Raw genomic sequence first — 27,582 nt, forward strand, 5'->3', positions numbered from 1 at the left:
CTTTACTAATGTATCCTAACGACTTCTCGGTTAGACACACTAATGCAAACCTGGTTTGCTAAGACCAACGCTCTGATACCACATGTCATAACCCGTCCTTAACCATAAGAACGCGTTAGATAACGTATGATTTCATTGCGAGGTATTGACCTCTATATGAGACATTTTTGAAAGAAAACTGCATATATTATACATTACAAACCATAACCATTATTTTTGTTACAAGCTTAAGACAATAAAAAGAAGATTAACGTTTAGCGATAATCTTCGACTTACAAACTTTACAAATGATGACAACAACACGGTTTCTAGCATATTTTACAATACAACATCTCGGATATGCAGTTTTATTTTTGACACAAACATGCGTACGCAAGATCCTGGTTAGATCCAACATGATGCAGCGGAAGCTTTAGAAATCACCTGAGAATAGACATGTTTTAAAAAGGTCAACATAAAGTTGGTGAGATATAGGTTTAGTGCCGGCAGCAATATATATATAGACCACAAGATTTCGTATATAAACAGTTTAATAAAAGTATTCTAAGTGGTTGAGCACTTGATAACCATACTTAACATTTTCACGTCGCATATTCCCTTTAATATGAAATCTTACTACACCGTACCAAGTGTAGTCACAAAACGAAGTACTGTGCAACCGTTGAATACTGGTCGTCCAGTCCGGTTGGGGTTGTCAGGCCCGATAGATCTATCAACAGGATTCGCGTTTACAATACCGCTGTAAATAACAGTTACCAAGCTACAGGGAAGTATGCCAGTGGTACAACTCAACGTAGAATATATTTTTCAGTTACTTGTGTCCATAACGTAAAACATAAAATACATGTATTCTCATCCCGAAATATTTAGAGTTTAAAAGTGGGACTATATACTCACTCTTGTCTTGATGATATAAATAATTTGACTCGGTCTTCCGGTTGATATCACGAACCTATCCATATATAATATATCAATATGTTTTCATTTTTAAACAAACGTTATAAATATATACTTGTTATACTTTTAATACTTTGAATAATTCCTTAGTCCGTAGTTAGCAGTCCGATGTTAGTAATTCAATTTTAATGGTTCATTTTTAGATGTTTAATATACCCGCAATGAAATAAATAAAACCCCCAACGAAATCAATAAAACCCCATCGTATATGTGTTGGTCGAGATTAATCTTGACCCATGGTACCGGTGTTGTCAAATGACGTGTTGCGTACATAAAGTACCGGTGTTGTCAAATGACGTGTTGCGTACAATCATGGGATCTTATGATTAATCTTCTCGTGTTGTTTACGGGTGATCCTGAACCATATAAAATTGAATTATAAGTACATATATATAAAATATCATGTTATCTTAGAAATATGTGATTTATATCATTTTTTTCCAATTGATCCCGTAGTTGAAATGATCTAGGATAACCAATTTTGTTTCGGTCATAGTTTCTTCGTTACAAATCCGTTTTCGTTGATTCAAATTGCCATCTTCTTGGATCGAGTTCTTCTTTAAGACTATGAACTGTAAATACCTTGGTTTGTATTCAAAATCATACGGCATAAGTGAAACATTAGTGAAACATATGAAGTTAAACATTTTTGTTACAACAAAATCATTTAATGACCATTTTTCTAAAAATACTTATACTTTGAAAAACCAAGTTTTACCTTGTTAAATTAGCATATACATAAGTTATATTACAGGTCTTGAAGTATTTTAAAAGTTAAGTTAGAAGGATCTATTTAGTTTGCAAACAAGTTTGAAAACATTCAAACTATGTTCTTGTTGTTAAACTTTTGTACCACAAAATAAGATAGCTATATATATATGAATCGAATAAGGTTATGAACATAGATTCTACCTCAAGTTCCTTGGATGAAGTTGCTGTAAGAGAGAAGTAAGAAGCTAGAATCACAAGGGTGATAGAAGTGGATGAAAGATTGGAAGTAAGTTGGTGTTCTTGGAGGGTTTTCTTGAAGTGTTTTTGTATGGTTTTCTTATGGTGTTTTAGTATGGTTTTTGAAGCTAGATCTTCTTGGAAACTTTGCTGAATTGATTAAGGGTTTTAAGGCTTCAAAGTATGTGTGTGTTTTGGCTAGAAAGTTGAAGTAAAATGAATGAAGATGATGATACATATAAAGGCCATAAAAACGTGGCCATGAGGAGACAAGACAAGGTTTTCTCTTGTATTTTTGTATAATAATTCATGCATGCATCCAAATTCCAATTACCTTGCTCTAAGGGCAGTAACAAGGGTGGGTTAGGTGGTGATTTGATGTGTATTTACTATTAGTAAATACGTATAGAAGCTTGGTAAGATACGAGTACAAATACTCTAGGTATACGTATAGAAATTTTGTGAAAAATGGAATGAGGATTCAAATATAGCTATCTTTTGTGAATACACTTATATGATTTTATGTATTTAAGTTCTTAAAAGTGATTAAATACATTACTTATACGATATATGTATAAACATTATAAGTCTTAAGTATTTATGTCAAATAACGTTACGTATAGTTATCGTTTTGAAAACTTAAGTTAGTAGTTTCAAAATACACATATAACTTGTTGTTATTAATACGAAATGAGATATTAAAACATTTATTAATCATGTTAAATATGTATATATACATTTATATACACAAACGTATAATTATCATATATTGTATAGTTCGTGATATCATCGGTCAAACTAGACGGTCAAACGTTGTGTAAAACTCTTTTCGGAAATATAAGTCTCGACAATTTGGATTGCTTATCATGTTGGCAAGGTTTAATTTATGTAAATATTAATCTTATAAGTATAGTATGATCGAAAAAGTGCGGGTCGTTACACCGTGGAAGAGTTTTCAATATTAATGCGGCAGAGGCACAGGAAGACCCGGAGCTTGTTACGGGTACGTTTCTTATTGACAATAAATCTGCTTACGTTTTATTTGATTCGGGTGCGGATAGAAGCTATATGAGTAGAGATTTTTGTGCTAAATTAAGTTGTCCATTGACACCTTTGGATAGTAAATTTTTACTCGAATTAGCAAATGGTAAATTAATTTCAGCAGATAATATATGTCGGAATCGAGAAATTAAACTGGTTAGCGAAACATTTAAGATTGATTTGATACCAGTAGAGTTAGGGAGTTTTGATGTGATAATCGGTATGGACTGGTTGAAAGAAGTGAAAGCGGAGATCGTTTGTTACAAAAATGCAATTCGCATTATACGAGAAAAAGGAAAACCCTTAATGGTGTACGGAGAAAAGGGCAACACGAAGTTACATCTTATTAGTAATTTGAAGGCACGAAAACTAATAAGAAAAGGTTGCTATGCTGTTCTAGCACACGTCGAGAAAGTACAAACTGAAGAAAAGAGCATCAATGATGTTCCCGTCGCAAAAGAATTTCCTGATGTATTTCCGAAAGAATTACCGGGATTACCCCCACATCGATCCGTTGAATTTCAAATAGATCTTGTACCAGGAGCTGCACCAATAGCTCGTGCTCCTTACAGACTCGCACCCAGCGAGATGAAAGAACTGCAAAGCCAATTACAAGAACTTTTAGAGCGTGGTTTCATTCGACCAAGCACATCACCGTAGGGAGCTCCTGTTTTGTTTGTCAAGAAGAAAGATGGTACATTCAGGTTGTGTATCGACTACCGAGAGTTGAACAAACTTACCATCAAGAACCGCTACCCACTACCGAGAATCGACGACTTATTTGATCAACTACAAGGCTCGTCTGTTTATTCAAAGATTGACTTACGTTCCGGGTATCATCAAATGCGGGTGAAAGAAGATGATATTCCAAAGACTGCTTTCAGAACACGTTACGGTCATTACGAGTTTATGGTCATGCCGTTTGGTTTAACTAATGCACCAGCTGTGTTCATGGACCTTATGAACCGAGTGTGTGGACCATACCTTGACAAGTTTGTCATTGTTTTCATTGATGACATACTTATTTACTCAAAGAATGACCAAGAACACGGTGAACATTTGAGAAAGGTGTTAGAAGTATTGAGGAAGGAAGAATTGTACGCTAAGTTTTCAAAGTGTGCATTTTGGTTGGAAGAAGTTCAATTCCTCGGTCACATAGTGAACAAAGAAGGTATTAAGGTGGATCCGGCAAAGATAGAAACTGTTGAAAAGTGGGAAACCCCGAAAACTCCGAAACACATACGCCAGTTTTTAGGACTAGCTGGTTACTACAGAAGGTTCATCCAAGACTTTTCCAGAATAGCAAAACCCTTGACTGCATTAACGCATAAAGGGAAGAAATTTGAATGGAATGATGAACAAGAGAAAGCGTTTCAGTTATTGAAGAAAAAGCTAACTACGGCACCTATATTGTCATTGCCTGAAGGGAATGATGATTTTGTGATTTATTGGGATGCATCAAAGCAAGGTCTCGGTTGTGTATTAATGCAACGAACGAAGGTGATTGCTTATGCGTCTAGACAATTGAAGATTCACGAACAAAATTATACGACGCATGATTTGGAATTAGGCGCGGTTGTTTTTGCATTAAAGACTTGGAGGCACTACTTATATGGGGTCAAAAGTATTATATATACCGACCACAAAAGTCTTCAACACATATTTAATCAGAAACAACTGAATATGAGGCAGCGTAGGTGGATTGAATTATTGAATGATTACGACTTTGAGATTCGTTACCACCCGGGGAAGGCAAATGTGGTAGCCGATGCCTTGAGCAGGAAGGACAGAGAACCCATTCGAGTAAAATCTATGAATATAATGATTCATAATAACCTTACTACTCAAATAAAGGAGGCGCAACAAGGAGTTTTAAAAGAGGGAAATTTAAAGGATGAAATACCCAAAGGATCGGAGAAGCATCTTAATATTCGGGAAGACGGAACCCGGTATAGGGCTGAAAGGATTTGGGTACCAAAATTTGGAGATATGAGAGAAATGGTACTTAGAGAAGCTCATAAAACCAGATACTCAATACATCCTGGAACGGGGAAGATGTACAAGGATCTCAAGAAACATTTTTGGTGGCCGGGTATGAAAGCCGATGTTGCTAAATACGTAGGAGAATGTTTGACGTGTTCTAAGGTCAAAGCTGAGCATCAAAAACCATCAGGTCTACTTCAACAACCCGAAATCCCGGAATGGAAATGGGAAAACATTACCATGGATTTCATCACTAAATTGCCAAGGACTGCAAGTGGTTTTGATACTATTTGGGTAATAGTTGATCGTCTCACCAAATCAGCACACTTCCTACCAATAAGAGAAGATGACAAGATGGAGAAGTTAGCACGACTGTATTTGAAGGAAGTCGTCTCCAGACATGGAATACCAATCTCTATTATCTCTGATAGGGATGGCAGATTTATTTCAAGATTCTGGCAGACATTACAGCAAGCATTAGGAACTCGTCTAGACATGAGTACTGCCTATCATCCACAAACTGATGGGCAGAGCGAAAGGACGATACAAACGCTTGAAGACATGCTACGAGCATGTGTTATTGATTTCGGAAACAGTTGGGATCGACATCTACCGTTAGCAGAATTTTCCTACAACAACAGCTACCATTCAAGCATTGAGATGGCGCCGTTTGAAGCACTTTATGGTAGAAAGTGCAGGTCTCCGATTTGTTGGAGTGAAGTGGGGGATAGACAGATTACGGGTCCGGAGATTATACAAGAAACTACCGAGAAGATCATCCAAATTCAACAACGATTGAAAACCGCCCAAAGTCGACAAAAGAGCTACGCTGACATTAAAAGAAAAGATATAGAATTTGAAATTGGAGAGATGGTCATGCTTAAAGTTGCACCTTGGAAAGGCGTTGTTCGATTTGGTAAACGAGGGAAATTAAATCCAAGGTATATTGGACCATTCAAGATTATTGATCGTGTCGGACCAGTAGCTTACCGACTAGAGTTACCTCAACAACTCGCGGCTGTACATAACACTTTCCACGTCTCGAATTTGAAGAAATGTTTTGCTAAAGAAGATCTCACTATTCCGTTAGATGAAATCCAAATCAACGAAAAACTTCAATTCATCGAAGAACCCGTCGAAATAATGGATCGTGAGGTTAAAAGACTTAAGCAAAACAAGATACCAATTGTTAAGGTTCGATGGAATGCTCGTAGAGGACCCGAGTTCACCTGGGAGCGTGAAGATCAGATGAAGAAGAAATACCCGCATCTATTTCCAGAAGATTCGTCAACACCTTCAACAGCTTAAAATTTCGGGACGAAATTTATTTAACGGGTAGGTACTGTAGTGACCCGAACTTTTCCATGTTTATATATATTAATTGAGATTGATATTTACATGATTAAATGTTTCCAACATGTTAAGCAATCAAACTTGTTAAGACTTGATTAATTGAAATATGTTTCATATAGACAATTGACCACCCAAGTTGATCGGTGATTCACGAACGTTAAAACTTGTAAAAACTATATGATGACATATATATGGATATATATATATAGTTAACATGATACTATGATAAGAAAACATATCATAAAGTATATTAACAATGAACTACATATGTAAAAACAAGACTACTAACTTAATGATTTTTAAACGAGACATATATGTAACGATTATCGTTGTAAAGACATTTAATGTATATATATATCATATTAAGAGATATTCATACATGATAATATCATGATAATATAATAATTTAAAATCTCATTTGATATTATAAACATTGGGTTAACAACATTTAACAAGATCGTTAACCTAAAGGTTTCAAAACAACACTTACATGTAACGACTAACGATGACTTAACGACTCAGTTAAAATGTATATACAGGTAGTGTTTTAATATGTATTTATACACTTTTGAAAGACTTCAATACACTTATCAAAATACTTCTACTTAACAAAAATGCTTACAATTACATCCTCGTTCAGTTTCATCAACAATTCTACTCGTATGCACCCGTATTCGTACTTGTACAATACACAGCTTTTAGATGTATGTACTATTGGTATATACACTCCAATGATCAGCTCTTAGCAGCCCATGTGAGTCACCTAACACATGTGGGAACCATCATTTGGCAACTAGCATGAAATATCTCATAAAATTACAAAAATATGAGTAATCATTCATGACTTATTTACATGAAAACAAAATTACATATCCTTTATATCTAATCCATACACCAACGACCAAAAACACCTACAAAAACTTTCATTCTTCAATTTTCTTCATCTAATTGATCTCTCTCAAGTTCTATCTTCAAGTTCTAAGTGTTCTTCATAAATTCCAAAAGTTCTAGTTTCATAAAATCAAGAATACTTTCAAGTTTGCTAGCTCACTTCCAATCTTGTAAGGTGATCATCCAACCTCAAGAAATCTTTGTTTCTTACAGTAGGTTATCATTCTAATACAAGGTAATAATCATATTCAAACTTTGGTTCAATTTCTATAACTATAACAATCTTATTTCAAGTGATGATCTTACTTGAACTTGTTTTCGTGTCATGATTCTGCTTCAAGAACTTCGAGCCATCCAAGGATCCATTGAAGCTAGATCCATTTTTCTATTTTCCAGTAGGTTTATCCAAGGAACTTAAGGTAGTAATGATGTTCATAACATCATTCGATTCATACATATAAAGCTATCTTATTCGAAGGTTTAAACTTGTAATCACTAGAACATAGTTTAGTTAATTCTAAACTTGTTCGCAAATAAAAGTTAATCCTTCTAACTTGACTTTTAAAATCAACTAAACACATGTTCTATATCTATATTATATGCTAACTTAATGATTTAAAACCTGGAAACACGAAAAACACCGTAAAACCGGATTTACGCCGTCGTAGTAACACCGCGGGCTGTTTTGGGTTAGTTAATTAAAAACTATGATAAACTTTGATTTAAAAGTTGTTATTCTGAGAAAATGAATTTTATTATGAACATGAAACTATATCCAAAAATTATGGTTAAACTCAAAGTGGAAGTATGTTTTCTAAAATGGTCATCTAGACGTCGTTCTTTCGACTGAAATGACTACCTTTACAAAAACGACTTGTAACTTATTTTTACGACTATAAACCTATACTTTTTCTGTTTAGATTCATAAAATAGAGTTCAATATGAAACCATAGCAATTTGATTCACTCAAAACGGATTTAAAATGAAGAAGTTATGGGTAAAACAAGATTGGATAATTTTTCTCATTTTAGCTACGTGAAAATCGGTAACAAATCTATTCCAACTATAACTTAATCAACTTGTATTGTATATTATGTAATCTTGAGATACCATAGACACGTATACAATGTTTCGACCTATCATGTCGACACATCTATATATATACATTCTATGATAAGAAAACATTCATTTTAAAACAAACCATAACCTTTATTTCATCAATAAAGATTTAAAAAGCTTTACGTAGATTATCAAATAATGATAATCTAAAATATCCTGTTTACACACGACCATTACATAATGGTTTACAATACAAATATGTTACAACAAAATAAGTTTCTTGAATGCAGTTTTTACACAATATCATACAAGCATGGACTCCAAATCTCGTCCTTATTTAAGTATGCGATAGCGGAAGCTCTTAATAATCACCTGAGAATAAACATGCTTAAAACGTCAACAAAAATGTTGGTGAGTTATAGGTTTAACCTATATATATCAAATCATAATAATAGACCACAAGATTTCATATTTCAATACACATCCCATACAGAGAGATAAAAATCATTCATATGGTGAACACCTGGTAACCGACATTAACAAGATGCATATATAAGAATATCCCCATCATTCCGGGACACCCTTCGAATATGATATAAATTTCGAAGTACTAAAGCATCCGGTACTTTGGATGGGGTTTGTTAGGCCCAATAGATCTATCTTTAGGATTCGCGTCAATTAGGGTGTCTGTTCCCTAATTCTTAGATTACCAGACTTAATAAAAAGGGGCATATTCGATTTCGATAATTCAATCATAGAATGTAGTTTCACGTACTTGTGTCTATTTTGTAAATCATTTATAAAACCTGCATGTATTCTCATCCCAAAAATATTAGATTTTAAAAGTGGGACTATAACTCACTTTCACAGATTTTTACTTCGTCGGGAAGTAAGACTTGGCCACTGGTTGATTCACGAACCTATAACAATATATACATATATATCAAAGTATGTTCAAAATATATTTACAACACTTTTAATATATTTTGATGTTTTAAGTTTATTAAGTCAGCTGTCCTCGTTAGTAACCTACAACTAGTTGTCCACAGTTAGATGTACAGAAATAAATCGACAAATATTATCTTGAATCAATCCACGACCTAGTGTATACGTATCTCAGTATTGATCACAACTCAAACTATATATATTTTGGAATCAACCTCAACCCTGTATAGCTAATTCCAACATTCACATTTAGAGTGTCTATGGTTGTTCCGAAATATATATAGATGTGTCGACATGATAGGTCGAAACATTGTATACGTGTCTATGGTATCTCAAGATTACATAATATACAATACAAGTTGATTAAGTTATGGTTGGAATAGATTTGTTACCAATTTTCACGTAGCTAAAATGAGAAAAATTATCCAATCTTGTTTTACCCATAACTTCTTCATTTTAAATCCGTTTTGAGTGAATCAAATTGCTATGGTTTCATATTGAACTCTATTTTATGAATCTAAACAGAAGGTTTATAGTCGGAAAAATAAGTTACAATTCGTTTTTGTAAAGGTAGTCATTTCAGTCGAAAGAACGACGTCTAGATGACCATTTTAGAAAACATACTTCCACTTTAAGTTTAGCCATAATTTTTGGATATAGTTTCGTGTTCATAATAAAAATCATTTTCTCAGAATAACAACTTTTAAATCAAAGTTTATCATAGTTTTTAATTAACTAACCCAAAACAGCCCGCGGTGTTACTACGACGGCGTAAATCAGGTTTTAGGGTGTTTTTCGTGTTTCCAGGTTTTAAATCATTAAGTTAGCATATCATATAGATATAGAACATGTGTTTAGTTGATTTTAAAAGTCAAGTTATAAGGATTAACTTTTGTTTGCGAACAAGTTTAGAATTAACTAAACTATGTTCTAGTGATTACAAGTTTAAACCTTCGAATAAGATAGCTTTATATGTATGAATCGAATGATGTTATGAACATCATTACTACCTTAAGTTTCTTGGATAAACCTACTGGAAAAGAGAAAAATGGATCTAGCTTCAACGGATCCTGGGATGGCTCGAAGTTCTTGAAGCAGAATCATGACACGAAAACAAGTTCAAGTAAGATCATCACTTGAAATAAGATTTTTATAGTTATAGAAATTGAACCAAAGTTTGAATATGATTATTACCTTGTATTAGAATGATAACCTACTATAAGAAACAAAGATTTCTTGAGGTTGGATGATCACCTTACAAGATTGGAAGTGAGCTAGCAAACTTGAAAGTATTCTTGATTTTATGTAACTAGAACTTGTAGAATTTATGAAGAACACTTAGAACTTGAAGATAGAACTTGAGAGAGATCAATTAGATGAAGAAAATTGAAGAATGAAAGTGTTTGTAGGTGTTTTTGGTCGTTGGTGTATGGATTAGATATAAAGGATATGTAATTTTGTTTTCATGTAAATAAGTCATGAATGATTACTCATATTTTTGTAATTTTATGAGATATTTCATGATAGTTGCCAAATGATGGTTCCCACATGTGTTAGGTGACTCACATGGGCTGCTAAGAGCTGATCATTGGAGTGTATATACCAATAGTACATACATCTAAAAGCTGTGTATTGTACGAGTACGAATACGGGTGCATACGAGTAGAATTGTTGATGAAACTGAATGAGGATGTAATTGTAAGCATTTTTGTTAAGTAGAAGTATTTTGATAAGTGTATTGAAGTCTTTCAAAAGTGTATAAATACATATTAAAACACTACATGTATATATATTTTAACTGAGTCGTTAAGTCATCGTTAGTCGTTACATGTAAGTGTTGTTTTGAAACCTTTAGGTTAACGATCTTGTTAAATGTTGTTAACCCAATGTTTATAATATCAAATAAGATTTTAAATTATTATATTATCATGATATTATCATGTTTGAATATCTCTTAATATGATATATATACATTAAATGTCTTTACAACGATAATCGTTACATATATGTCTCATTTAAAAATCATTAAGTTAGTAGTCTTGTTTTTACATATGTAGTTCGTTGTTAATATACTTAATGATATGTTTACTTATCATAGTATCATGTTAACTATATATATATATATATATATCCATATATATGTCATCATATAGTTTTTACAAGTTTTAACGTTCGTGAATCACCGGTCAACTTGGGTGGTCAATTGTCTATATGAAACATATTTCAGTTAATCAAGTCTTAACAAGTTTGATTGCTTAACATGTTGGAAATATTTAATCATGTAAATATCAATCTCAATTAATATATATAAACATGGAAAAGTTCGGGTCACTACAACTTGAGTAAAGACCCGTCCTAATCCATAAGAACGAATACAATAACATTTGGTTACATCGCGAGGTACTTGACCTCTATATGATACATTTTACAAACATTGCATTCGTTTTTAAAAGACAACCTTTCATTTACATCGAATGTTGATGGCATGCATACCATTTCATAATATATCCAACTATAATTGACTTAATAATAATCTTGATGAACTCAACGACTCGAATGCAACGTCTTTCGAAATATACCATGAATGACTCCAAGTAATATCTTTAAAATGAGCAAATGCATAGCGGAAGATTTCTTTCATACCTGAGAATAAACATGCTTTAAAGTGTCAACCAAAAGGTTGGTGAGTTCATAGGTTTATCATAAAACAATAAAATTCATCATTTTGATAGACCACAAGAATTAAATCCTGCATGGTACAAATGGGCCCGAATCCTATACCCACCTGTAATGTACATGCGATATCTTTTAAATACAGTACACCTTTCTCGTGTACGAAATCATCTTTCATAAATCTTAGTAACCGTACACATATCTTGTGCACAAAAATAACATACACATAACTTGTGTATAAAATCATTCTCTCGATATATAACATTCACTTTTCATTGCTTTCATAGCTTGGCTTGGTAACCGACCTTAACATATAATGCGCATAATAATATCCCCAAAACAGAACATCTCGTCTGTATAATAATCATATAAACTTCGAAGTACTAAACACCACACCCACTAGCCCTTCCGTCTAGTGAACATTCTGGGTGAGGGTGTTAAACCCGGTAGCTACCTTTAGGATTCGCGTGAATTAGGCGTGCACTAATTCTCAAAATTAGTGATGTTCCCTAATTCTTAGGTTACCAAGCAATAATAATCAGGGGAAAAATATTCATATCAATTAGTGGCAATTATCAAGTCCACATAATTCAATAATAATCCACAGAACTTCTGTCTGCATAATAATTCATTTGAGGAATGTTTTGCTTGTGTCTATCTCGTCAAACATTTATAAAAGTATTTCATGTATTCGCAGTTCAAAAATATATTTCAAAAGCATTTAATAAAGCAGTTGTAAAACAGTTATAAAGCAGCGCATGTATTCTCAGTCCCAAAAATGTAATGAGTAAAAGGGAGCAAATGAACTCACCTACTGTATTTTGTAGTAAAAATACATATAACGACATTGAACAAGTATAGAGTTGGCCATGGATTCACGAACCTATATCATTTATTTATATATTAACACATATAATTAACATGTAATAATAATCAAACTCGTTTGTATATATTAATTATATATTACTTATTTAAATTAGTAATGTAATATTTATATAGTTATTATATATGTATTTGGTATATTTTTACATAAATAACTTTTGGTTTATTAAAATAATGACTTTACAAATACTAAATAATGTTAAAAATAATAATAATAATCAGTTTTTAATAATGAAAAAAATAAATTTTTATAATAATAATAATCATTTTCTTTGTAGTAATAATAATAATGATAATAATATATTAAAGATAATGATACTTAAAATAATGATACTTTTAGTAATAATGGTCAAAATAATGATAGTGATAATAATAATACTATAAGATAACAGTTTTATTACTAGTGGTAATAACGATAATAATCAATAATATAATGATAATAGTAGTAATAATAATAATAATAATCATAATAATAATAATAATAATAATAATAATAATAATAATAATAATAATGATAATAATAATAATAATAATAAAAATAATAAAAATGACAAAAATACTACCTTAATGTATTCAGCCTTAAAAAGAAATAAACGCTTCTGCCTAGACTCGAACCTAAGACCTCTTGTTTAACACTAACACCTCTAAACCACTGAACCATTAGCATTTTTCTGAATATAACCCGATTTATTTGTTTATAATCTGTTTTAAACAGCCATCATCTTCATCATTATTATTACTATGGCCCAACTTACTTCGGCCCAACAAGGAAACAGAAGCCCAACAACAAAGTATTATCAATCGGCCCAAGTTTTATTGCAATTAAATAAAAAAAAAGTGTAGTCGGCTGGGTCTTGTATCGAACCCAGGACCACTCCGCTTACCAAGCGCACACTAAACCACTCTTATGTGATAACGTTTCTGTTTAATTCACGAAACATTTTTCCTATATATCTAACTGTTTCTTTTTTCCTTCTCACTAACCAATTCATCATCATTGTTCCATAATAGAACTTTGAAACAGCAAACGAGTAGTAACCACAACCATCATCCTTTTTTTCGTTTAACATCAAAATCATCTCCAATATCTTCTTAACCTTTATGGTTTCATGAAATAATTGTAAACTAAACCTCATTATTATTCTTTCATTTCAAGATATGGTTATCGTGCATCTTGAAAATATTTTTAGTATTTTCTGTCAAAATCCCATCAAGGGTAGTTCTGTCATTCTTTCATCGTCGAAAGGGATGAAAATTATTAAAGGTTATATGATCGGTGTGAACGCTTTCAAGATAAAAAAAAAATCCCTTACAAATTGATGAAGCCACACAAAAATGCATGACCCGCCAATAAGAAATGAGCATCAAGTGCATGTTGTCTACTTGTCCCATTAAACAAATGAACCATGTTTTTTTTAATCTCTTCTACAATTTTCGTATCTTTTATCTCATCATTAACTTTATCACTAACCTTGTTCGAACAGTAGTAGAAGTAGGAAAAGAAAAACCGTGGTTACTAACAGTTCTTTGTGGTGTTCTTTGTGATGGTAACATAATCGTACAGCACTGATAGAAGTAGGGACGATCGAAAGTGATTGTAATTGAGCAAGTGCAGTAGTTTATTTAACATGAACATTTGGTGGTTATGTGATGTTTTGCAGCTGCAAAAAAAAAAAATGTTGTATGGTGGCGGTTTTGGGTGTATGCTCGAAAAAAAATAAAATGGTGGGTTTTGGTTTCAAGATTACTGATGGTGGTGATAATTAAGTTTCACGATGGTGGGTTTGTAATTGGAGGTTGTGGTTGTCGATCCAAAACAGAAGAAAAGTAATAATATGTAGCGGTGCCTTGGTTGTTGTGGGTTCGATGGATGGCTGTAAAACAACAAATGGGTTTCAAAGGTTTTGCACATGGCGGTTGTTTGGGTTGATAACATGATGAAGATGAAATGTCCCGTTCATATTGATTATAAACATTCCATATTAATTGATTTCGTCGCGAGGTTTTGACCTCTATATGAGACGTTTTTTAAAGACTGCATTCATTTTTAAAACAACCATAACCTTTATTTTATCTATAAAGGTTTAAAAAGCATTACGTAGATTATCAAATAATGATAATCTAAAATATACCGTTTACACACGACCATTACATAATGATTTATAATAAGAATATATTACATCAAAAATAACTTTTTTGAATGCAGTTTTTACATAATATCATACAAGCATGGACTCCAAATCTTGTCCTTATTTTAGTATGCAACAGCGGAAGCTCTTAATAATCACCTCAGAATAAACATGCTTAAAACGTCAACAAAAATGTTGGTGAGTTATAGGTTTAACCTCTATATTATCAAATCATAATAATAGACCACAAGATTTCATATTTCAATATACATCCCATACATATAGATAAAAATCATTCATATGGTGAACACCTGGTAACCGACATTAACAAGATGCATATAAGAATATCCCATATCATTCCAGAAAATCCTTCGGACATGATAAAAACGAATTCGAAGTACTAAAGCATCCGGTACTTTGGATGGGGTTCGTTAGGCCCAATAGATCTATCTTTAGGATTCGCGTCAATTAGTAGATCGATTTACTAATTCTTAGGCTATCAAGCAAAAGGGGCATATTCGGCTTCGATCATTCACCCATATAATGTAGTTTCAATTACTTGTGTCTATTTCGTAAAACATTTATAAAACTGCATGTATTCTCATCCCAAAATATTAGATTTTAAAAGTGGGACTATAACTCACTTTCACAGATTTACTTCAGCGGGAAGTAAGACTTGGCCACTGGTCGATTCACGAACCTATAACAAATATGTACATATATATCAAAGTATGTTCAAAATATATTTACAACATTTTTTAATACGTTTTACTGTTTTAAGTTTATTAAGTCAGTTGTCCTCGTTAGTAACCTACAACTGGTTGTCCACAGTTAGATGTACAGAAATAAATTGATATATATTATCTTGAATAAATCCACGACCCAGTGTATACACGTCTCAGGCTAGATCACAACTCAAAGTATATATATTTTTAGAATCAACCTCAACCCTGTATAGCTAACTCCAACATTACTGCATATAGAGTGTCTATGGTTGTTCCAAATAACATATATACATGGGTCGATATGATATGTCAAAACATTTGCATACGTGTCTATGGTATCCCAAGATTACATAATATATTAGAATACATGTATAATACAATATAAGTTAGCTAGGATATGATTAATATAGATTTGTTACCAATTTTCACGTAGCTACAACAACCAAAAATATCCAATCTTGTTTTACCCATAACTTCTTCGTTTTAAATCCGTTTTGAGTGAATCAAATTTCTATGGTTTCATATTGAAATCTATTTTATGAAACTAAACAGAAAAAGTATAGGTTTATAGTCAAAAATATAAGTTACAAGTCGTTTTTGTAAGAGGTAGTCATTTCAGTCGAAAGAACGACATCTTGATGACCATTTTGAAAAACACACTTCCACTTTGAGTTTAACCATGATTTTTGGATATAGTTTCATGTTCATAAGAAAAATTATTTTCCCAGAAGAACAACTTTTAAATCAAAGTTTATCATAGTTTTTAATTAACTAACCCAAAACAGCCCGCGGTGTTACTACGACGGCGTATGTCCGGTTTTACGGTGTTTTTCGTGTTTTTAGGTTTTAAATCATTAAGTTAGCATATAATATAGATATAGAACATGTGTTTAGTTGATTTTAAAAGTCAAGTTAGAAGGATTAACTTTTGTTTGCGAACAAGTTTAGAATTAACTAAACTATGTTCTAGTGATTTCAAGTTTAAACCTTCGAATAAGATAACTTTATATGTATGAATCGAATGATGTTATGAACATCATTACTACCTCAAGTTTTGTGGATAAACCTACTAGAAAAGAGATAAATGGATCTAGCTTCAAAGGATCCTTGGATGGCTTGAAAGTTCTTGAAGCAGAATCATGACACGAAAACAAGTTCAAGTAAGATTTCCACTCGAAATAAGATTGTTATAGTTATAGAAATTGAACCAAAGTTTGAATATGAGTATTACCTTGAATTATAAAGATAACCTACTGCAAATAACAAAGATTTCTTGAGGATGGATGATCACTTTACAAGATTGGAAGTAAGCTAGCAAACTTGGAAGTATTCTTGATTTTATGAAACTAGAACTTATAGAATTTATGAAGAATACTTAGAACTTGAAGATAGAACTTGAGAGAGATCAATTAGATAAAGAAAATTGAAGAATGAAAGTGTTTGTAGGTGTTTTTGGTCGTTGGTATATGGATTAGATATAACGGATGTGTAATTTTGTTTACATGTAAATAAGTCATGAATGATTACTATATTTTTGTAATTTTATGAGATATTTCATGCTAGTTGCCAAATTATGGTTCCCACATGTGTTAGGTGACTCAAATATGCTGCTAAGAGCTGATCATTGGAGTTTATATACCAATAGTACATACATCTAAAAGCTGTGTATTGTATGAGTACGAATACGAGTGCATACGAGTAGAATTATTGATGAAATTGAACGAGGATGTAATTGTAAGCATTTTTGTTAAGTAGAAGTATTTTGATAAGTGTCTTGAAGTCTTTCAAAAGTGTATGAATACATAATAAAACAATACATGTATATACATTTTAACTGAGTCGTTAAGTCATCGTTAGTCGTTACATGTAAATGTTGTTTTGAAACCTTTAGGTTAACGATCTTGTTAAATGTTGTTAACCCATTATTTATTATATCTAAAGAGATGTTAAATTGTTACATTATCATGATATTATGATATATAATATATCTTAGTATGATATATATACAGTTAAATGTCGTTACAACGATAATTGTTACATATATGCCTCGTTTCGAAATCATTAAGTTAGTAGTCTTGTTTTTACATATGTAGTTCATTATTAATACACTTAATGACATGTTTACTTATCATTTATCATGATTAAACATAGTATATCAATATCTTAATATGATTCATATGTATTTAGTAAGACGTTGTTATAACGATAATCGTTATATATACCGTTTCGAGTTTCTTAATTCAATAAACTCAATTTTATGTATATAACTCATTGTTAAAATACCTAATGAGATACTTACTTATCATAATATCATGTTAACTATATATATAACCATATATATGTCATCATATAGTTTTACAGGTTTTAACGTTCGTGAATCACCGGTCAACTTGAGTGGTCAATTGTCTATATGAAACCTATTTCAATTAATCAAGTCTTAACAAGTTTGATTGCTTAACATGTTGGAAACACTTAATCATGTAAATATCAATTTCATTTAATATATATAAACATGGAAAAGTTCGGGTCACTACAGTACCTACCCGTTAAATATATTTCGTCCCGAAATTTTAAGCAGTTGGAGGTGTTGTCGTATCTTCTGGAAATAAGTGCGGGTAATTCTTCTTCATCTGATCTTCTTGTTCCCAGGTGAATTCGGGTCCTCTATGAGCATTCCGTCGAACCTTAACAATTGGTATTTTGTTTTGCTTAAGTCTTTTAACCTCACGATCCATTATTTCGACGGGTTCTTTGACGAATTGAAGTTTTTCGTTGATTTGGATTTCGTATAACGGGATTGTGAGATCTTCTTTAGCAAAATATTTCTTCAAATTCGAGACGTGGAAATTGTTATGTACAGCCGCGAGTTGTTGAGGTAACTCAAGTCGATAAGCTACTGGTCCGACACGATCAATAATCTTGAATGGTCTAATATACCTTGGATTTAATTTCCCTTGTTTACCAAATCGAACAACGCCTTTCCAAGGTGAAACTTTAAGCATGACCATCTCTCCAATTTCAAATTCTATATCTTTTCTTTTAATGTCAGCGTAGCTCTTTTGTCGACTTTGGGCAGTTTTCAATCGTTGTTGAATTTGGATGATCTTCTCGGTAGTTTCTTGTATTATCTCCGGACCCATAATCTGTCTATCCCCCACTTTGAAAGGACCCATTCATATACATTATAAACGATTCACAATAGTTGATTACATTGCGAGGTATTTGACCTCTATATGATACATTTACAAACATTGCATTCGTTTTTAAAAGAAAAACTTTCTTTACATCGAAAATTGACAGGCATGCATACCATTTCATAATATCCACTATCCAACTATAAATTGATTTAATAATAATCTTTTATGAACTCAATGACTCGAATGCAACGTTCTTCGAAATATGCTATGAAAGACTCCAAGTAATATCTTTAAAATGAGCAAATGCACAGCGGAAGATTTCTTTAACACCTGAGAATAAACATGCTTTAAAGTGTCAACCAAAAGGTTGGTGAGTTCATTAGTTTATCACAATCATTTATTTCTATCATTTTAATAGACCACAAGAATTTCATTTCCAGTTCTCATAAATATACGTCCCATGCATAGAGACAAAAATAATCATTCATATGGTGAACACCTGGTAACCGACATTAACTAGATACATATAAGAATATCCCCTATCATTCCGGGATCCTCCTTCGGACATGATATAAATTTCGAAGTACTAAAGCATCCGGTACTTTGGATGGGGTTTGTTAGGCCCAATAGATCTATCTTTAGGATTCGCGTCAATTAGGGTGTCTGTTCCCTAATTCTTAGATTACCAGACTTTAATAAAAAGGGGCATATTCGATTTCGATAATTCAACCATAGAATGTAGTTTCAATTACTTGTGTCTATTTCGTCAAACATTTATAAAAGCGCATGTATTCTCAGTCCCAAAAATATAAAGGGTAAAAAGGCAAATGAAACTCACCATACTGTATTTCGTAGTAAAAATACATATAACATCATTGAACAAGTGCAAGGTTGGCCTCGGATTCACGAACCTAAATTAATTATATATATTTATATGTTGGTCAATATTTTTCTAACAAATTAGGTCAAGTCATAGTGTACCACAATCCTAATGCTCGAGACTAATATGCAAAAGTCAACAAAAGTAAATTTGACTCAAAATAATTTCCAAAAATCTATACATGATTAATATATAGTTTAAATATCGTCGTTTTATATTTTTAAATATTTTTAAAAGATTTATTAGAGTAAATAATATAATTTATTTATTACTCCCTCCGTCCCATTACAAGTGTCCACTTACTTTTTGCACACAGTTTTAGAAAATCCCACTAACTTCATTTTCCACCAATTAGAAATCTTCTCTCTCTAGAATAACCTCTTCTCATTGATTGAAACACAAAGTGGACACTTGTAATGGGACATCCCAAAATAGAAATGTGGACACTTCAAATGGGACGGAGGGAGTAATAAATAAAATTTTATATTAAATTTATATAATAAAATATACTTTTATATATATTAAGTAATAAAATTTATAGGGTCCATTTAATATCATAAAGATAATATGATAGGTATTATTAAAGTAAGTTATTACACGTAGTAAAATATATTTGTATCACATATTTATTTGATAAAATAATATCTATAATGATAGTAAGTAAAAGTTGTATTATTTTCTAATAATAATTATTATTATAAAAATATCAATATTTATAATTACTAAGATGACATTATGATAAAACGATAATTCTAATTATGATAACTTTAATATTTACGATCATTTTTAATATTATCTTTAAAATAATAATTCTATTTAAAATAATAATAATAATAATAATGATATTTTATAGTAACAATGACATTTCTATTAAAATGATAATTTTTGTTAAAATGATAGTTTTAATACTAACGATACTTTTAATAATAATAGTAATGATAAAAATAATAAGAACGATAATTTTATCTAAATCAATATCTTATAATATTTTAATTTTATTATGATACTCTTACTCATTATTTCCTAATCGTTTCGTTTAATAGCTTTTAATCGTCTTTTATATCGTGTTCATAATAATGATAATAATAAGATAAAACTAGAACGACGATAAAAACGACGATAATAATAATCATTTTTAATAAAAATATCGAAAATTCAATTGATTATAACTTCTAATCCGTTCATCGAAACCATTCGATATCTAAAGGAAAAGTTCTTAATTTTTTGCTAGCTTTCCAAGGACATGCATATCTTATACCTTATCTCAATCGCAAGTGTAACTAATTCAAGATTCAACCTAACCTGTCTAAGGGCAATATTAAAAGTACAAGCATGCATAATCCTAAATACTCGAGCACTAGTCAGGGATACACTATTAGTATGTAAAAGTTAAATTATGAGTACTCACGTATCAATATTGAGATTCAATATTGCAGGAAAGGTACGTAGACGCAACGGAAATGATAAATACTATATTGACCTCACGAGCATACCCATGAACCATACTTAATCACCTCCATAGCTATAACCCATAATTTCCTTAATCCTATCCTACTCGAAAAACAATTTCGAAATCACTCGGACAGCACTCCGTCGTAATATTTTATGTATACTAATAATATCTTGAAATAATACGGAGTAAAAATACATATGTAAATCGATTGAGAGAGTTTAGAGAAAAATATTTTCAAGTTTCTATGAAATAATGAAACCTATTGAATTCTATTTATAATAGATTTTTGAATTATTAAAGTGAATTATTAAAGTATGAATTATTAAAGTGAATTATTAAAGTATGAATTATTAAAGTGAATTATTAAAGTATGAATTATTAAAGTGAATTATTAAATTATGAATTATTAAAGTGAATTATTAAAGTATGAATTATTAAAGTGAATCATTAAAGTTAAAGTAAAGTAAAAATAAAGTAAAGGTAAAGTTTAAGTATAGTAAAAGTATAAAACTATGTACGTATAATATGCGTATAAATATATATAATATTAATTTAAATCGTTATATATATTTAATAAAATAAAATATAAATATCGTTATCTTTATCATACTAGTTAAGTAATGAGTTGTCAAAAGTGGTTCTAGATATTTATAAAAGTTATATACGTTTTAATAATAAAGTTCTTTTTAAACTGAAAACATTTTTTGTACGTTTGAAACTAAATAGATCAATCGAGTCTTTATGAGATTCAATCTTCCACTATCCTTTGTCTAGTTCTCAATGATTGACAATTTGTTCTTATTTATAAATCACTTTACCATTTTCCAAATATTGTTAAAATGGAAAGATTTCTCAAATCAACGTGGGCCTTTCAACAGAGACTTGTAATCATAATTCAATATATCTGATAATTCAATCATTTGATCTTATCTTCTAATTCCATTGATAAAAATTTTGAAACAGATATAATCATATAAAGTATTTAATCTAATATTTTGTTTACGTTTGAAGTTATAATATATATACACATATACATATATAATCATATTCGTTTAATGGTTCGTGAATCGTTGGAACTTGGTCGAGGTTGAATGAATGTATGAATATAGTTTAAAATTCTTGAAATTTAACTTAACAAATATTGCTTATCGTATCGGAAACATATAAAGATTAAAGTTTAAATTTGGTTGGAAATTTTCGGTGTCGGAAACATATAAAGATTAAAGTTTAAATTTGGTTGGAAATTTCCGGGTTGTCACAGTACCTACCCATTAAAGAAATTTCGTCCCGAAATTTGAGTGTAAAGGTCATGAATTATAATAAGTATGTTTTCATGATGCATACGGGCTAAAAATTAGAGTTTTATCATCAGCGAATAATTTGGATAAACAATCCATTTATATGAAGAGTACGAATGAAGCTAACATAGAAGAGTGAAATGAGTAAGTGTAGATTCATCTTATCATTTGACGTAGATATGATTGATTCCCAGATTTCATGGGATTTGAAGAAAATCTTCTTAATAAGATTTGACTCTCCGGTAATCAAGGGAATTAGGATCCGCTTTAAATGCGATCGTCCATTTTAATTGTTCTGTCGAAGATTTTCTTATAAATTCACCTCCTTCATTTCTTTACAATTCACACCCTCTGTTGATACATTTTATGCAAGTCCCTAGACATCTACCCACGTCCATTGCAGGTACAACAGTTTACAGGCCACCATGATTGCTCGTTATTGTCCTATCCGTGTTTGTATGTGGTTACAGGAACTACTGGAATGAGATTTAGATGTTTGACTATGTTAGACTTAGTCAGACGTATGAGTGAAGCCTCACTAGTACGGCTGACAGGCTCATACGCACGGCTGATGCTGAGCTAAGTCACAATTACAACCTAAATGAGAAGACACGAGTGAGTGATCACCCATATAGCTGATGAAGCCAACTCGTACGCTTGATGAATGAATCGTATGGGTGAGTCAACAGCAGGGGTATATAAAGTCTTATGTTCTTCATTTTAGGTTAAGCCTCTCATTTGTTACACACACTCAGATCTAGTGAGCTCCTCTGATTCTCTCTCAGTCCAAATCACCCAGGTGGTGAATAATAGCTCTAGGTGTTGATCTAATCACACATGATTTAGTTGTGGTTTGACTAAATTAATCAAAAAAAAAAAACTTAACCTATTCACTAGAGGGTTTGATTCACTTATTCCGCCATTGTGTGAGTTAAATCTATTGATTTCTAAGTTCCTAGTCATGTTTCATCACCTTCTATTCTTTCCTCCTCAACTCATATTTTTAAAGTATTCATCAATATGCTCCATCCAGTTCTGATTCTCGATATACTTCTAACTTTCATATCGGTCATTCTTCTTTTTCATCTACTGCCGGAAGAATCTATTTACTTCTACTATACTCTTGGGTTTATAGTGTTTCTAGTTCTCCCGTGTCTTTATATTGCTATATGCATCGATATATATATGGTTTATAATTTCTCGTTTGTCGTTGGGCTTTATATGTTCCCTTATATTTCAAAGTCTCTGCTTCTGTCTTCTATAATCATTATCATTCACAGTTAATGCTCTCTTTTATTTGCTTCAATTTATACCCCAATTTCTATTTCGGAGTTTTGTCCTTTCGTTTCTTCTTCTTGCGATTAAGCACCACTTGTAATGGTCCAGAATTGACAGATATGAATTTCGGAATGAACATTGTTAATGTTCTAGGAAGAAAATTGTGATGGCACGATCTTGACTTGTCAAATTACTAGAATACCTTGGAAAAGGCCGAATCATCAAGAAATATTTTCTTGATATTTTAGAGGTTAAATAGAATACAAGAGTTGTATAACATGGCACATGATGATGTTATGATCTGTGAATCATCACGTTCCATTTAGAAACTCAGCATGACTTACTGTAATATAATCACATTGATCAAGTGTCATTATATTATACTAATTCATGCTTCAGTTCCCAACACTACTTCAAAATATTTATATTTTAAACTTGAATGTTTCAGAATTTAGAAACTAAAATAGTTTCTTTTATGATGTAATACAGATAGCGCGAAGAGGTAAATGATTTCAAATAAGAAAAATTAAGAAAATATCTTCAGAAATATGGAGGATATTTATAATGAAAGATATGATGATATTTTAGAATTTCTAATATCAGAGGATGATGAAGAATATTGTCCGCAGGGGTTTAGAGTCAGGAGCAAGGTATTCGTTAATGACTTCAGCAGGTACTGAATCATTTGGATCCTTTGAAGTTAGGTTCAGTCTTTGTAATTTGTCCACAGCCTCCTTCCTACTTTGCTCAATCAATTTACAGTTCCAAAACATCTCTTTTTCTGCGCTTTGCCAGCACACTTCATCATTATCATCCAGCTTTTACTGTTTAAATTCGTTTATAGTTTTTGCTGCTTCATCAGCATTTTCGGAGAACCAATTCGTAGTTCGGAGTGTTTTTCAGAAACTTCACATTCAAATTAAGTCCAGAAGATAGACGTTATATATACACATATAACTGTTGGCGTAGACATGCTGCGAGATTTCAAAATACTGCTTGCTAATTCCCAATGATTCGTATGGCAATTCTCATTACAAGATGCGAATGAGTAAATGATGGGGTTTCAATGAATAATTATAATGACTTTTTGGAGAGGCTAAAGTCAAAGGGTAATGAAGTTGTTGGTACATCTGCTAATAATGTGGTGAAATGTAAAAGGTTTCCTGGTAACGATGGTGTATATCTCAAGGTTATAATAAGGTTAGTCTGACTGAAAAGTCAAAGTTGACTTGCTTGAGCTGTGACAAAACTGGCTACTTTGAATAGGAGTCGCAAAGTTATTCTTGCTAATAAATGCCAAAGAATCTGACGCGGATACGTTGTTTAAACTTTTACTTTGGTTTCAAGAGTTTTGCGGGTACATAACTGTGGGTAACATGTGGTTGGATCATCATCTCGATTGCTCATCATTCAAAGTGTCTTCAGAAATTTTCGAAGGGTTTGAACACAGATTGTAATCGTTAACATACATTTGATATTATAACACAGTTTTGAAGTCAAAATATAGCTTGTGAAAGATGTAAGGATCTAAGAGTGATGATTTTGGTCATATCTCAAGTTGAATTTTGAGATTTCAAAATCAGAATATGTAATTAAATTTTGAATGAGTATGGTTGTTTTGATTTCTATAAAAGAATGTATATTGTTGTGAAAGTAGGGAGTATAATGGATGATTTACTGAATCAGATTCGAAGAATGTAACATATTAATTGTGAATTTATATATCTCTCAGGTATTACCCACCGGTTAAAAAAAATTTCACAATTAATATTTTGTACAAAAGAATTTTATTACAGTCTTTATGAAAATATATATATATATATATATGTATATTTTCTTCAGATGTAACATAGATTTAATGAGTTAATGTTAAATTAAACTCATTTGATTTACGGTTGAAACTAGAATTTAATATTCCCTAAAGGCTTTAAAAAGTACATAACTTTTACGCAGTATTTCTTTAATGACATTGAAATTATGAATCAATACTTCGTTATTTGTTGATGTATGATGTTCGGTTCGTGAAATTCTTGTGAATTTCGCAAAGTACGAATGATGTTATCTGAAAAGTTTCGAGTACATCGATGATGAAAGTGTAAAATCAAATATATACTTGATTTATTATGAATTGGAATTTGTTGAATTGCGACAGAGATTGTAGTTAACGCTGGTTAAGTTGCGGCCGAAGGGCGTACATTATTGCATATTTGTAATATGAATTAACCGAGTAGTTAAGATTCACACACAATAGCTTAGCACGGAAAGATTTATTTCAATATATATATATATATATATATATATATATATATATATATATATATATATATATATAATATACATATAATTTCTTCAGAGAGAATGAGTTAATTCTTCATAACTCGTTGATATAATATACACGTTATTGATTCGTAATGATGTCCACAGTGATTCTTGAACTGATGGAGTTTGTGATGTTATCGGTGTTGTTGATTCGGATGTTGACTGTACTGACGATGCTGGTAACGCTGACGGTACTGTTGATGCTGTTGGTAAAGCAAGTTTAGCTTGTTAATCACACACCATTTTTGTCAGGGTTTCTACTCTTCCTTCTATCATTTTGGTTCGCTTAACTGATTTATGGTTAGGGCTAGATTAGATAATCTCTAAGACTTTAGAGATTACATAATCGCCGCGGAATATTTCTCTAATGAAGTTATGAATTAATACTTCGTCAGTTATTGTTGTTGGTACTCCTTGGTATCTATGGTGCGTATGACGTTGATGCTCGTGGGACAGATTGTGAAGTTGAGGTTTACGACGCGGTTGTGGTTGGAGGTGGTAATGGTACTATTGGCGTTGATGGTGGTACTGGTTATGCTGCTGATGCTACTGTTGGTGTTTGTAATCTCTGCACCATATTCTCCAAAGCCACTACCCGAGCGTGAAGCTCGTTGACTTCTTCTATTACACCGGGGTGATTGTCGGTTCGGATGAGCGGATAAATAAAATCTAAAATTTGATTATATAATCGTGACGAGATACTCTGGAAATGAGCGAGAAAATGGTGTTTCAGACAGGTTCGCCGGTAAGTGCTTCAGGTTCTTCGTCAAGAGGGCAATGTGGTGGATGGAAGGGATCACCTTCTTCTTGTCTCCAATGATTGAGGAGGCTACGAACCCATCCCCAATTCATCCAGAATAGGTGATGACTGATTAGTTGATCTATTCTGGTCACACTGCTTTCGGAGCTTGAATGGGATTCCATTTCGGAATCTGAGTGACTTGAACTGATGACGAATTCCATTTCGTACGATTGGATAAAGGATTTTTTTTTCGATATGAAATGATTTTAGCTAACGGATGGTATTCTAATAATATAGAATATATATATATATATATATATATATATATATATATATATATATATATATATATATATATATATATATATATATATATATATATATATATATATATATAGATCAAAAGATTTCATAGATTACGGAGGACTTTGCGGGATATGTCAGGCAAAGTTTAAAGTAACAGATACGATAAGATATGATTTAGCAGATATGCTAAGATATGAATTTTTGTCTATACACTATTCATGCAATCAATGCAGCAAGACGTGTCTTAGACTAAAAATGATAAGCAGGTAATTTCCTGAGGATGATAAGTAGTTAATTTTCGACACAAAATGATAAGCAAAACTTTTGACATGCACACACGGTCGAAGTCCAGACTCACTAATGCATCCTATCGACTTATCAGTTAGACACACTAATGCAGACCTGGTTCGCTAAGACCACCACTCTGATACCAACTGAAAGGACCCGTTCATATACATTATAAACGATTCACAATAGTTGATTACATTGCGAGGTATTTGACCTCTATATGATACATTTTACAAACATTGCATTCATTTTTAAAAGACAAACTTTCTTTACATCAAAAATTGACAGGCATGCA

The sequence above is a fragment of the Rutidosis leptorrhynchoides genome, chromosome 6 (assembly GCF_046630445.1).
Source record: "Rutidosis leptorrhynchoides isolate AG116_Rl617_1_P2 chromosome 6, CSIRO_AGI_Rlap_v1, whole genome shotgun sequence".
NCBI classification, from domain to species: domain Eukaryota; kingdom Viridiplantae; phylum Streptophyta; class Magnoliopsida; order Asterales; family Asteraceae; genus Rutidosis; species Rutidosis leptorrhynchoides.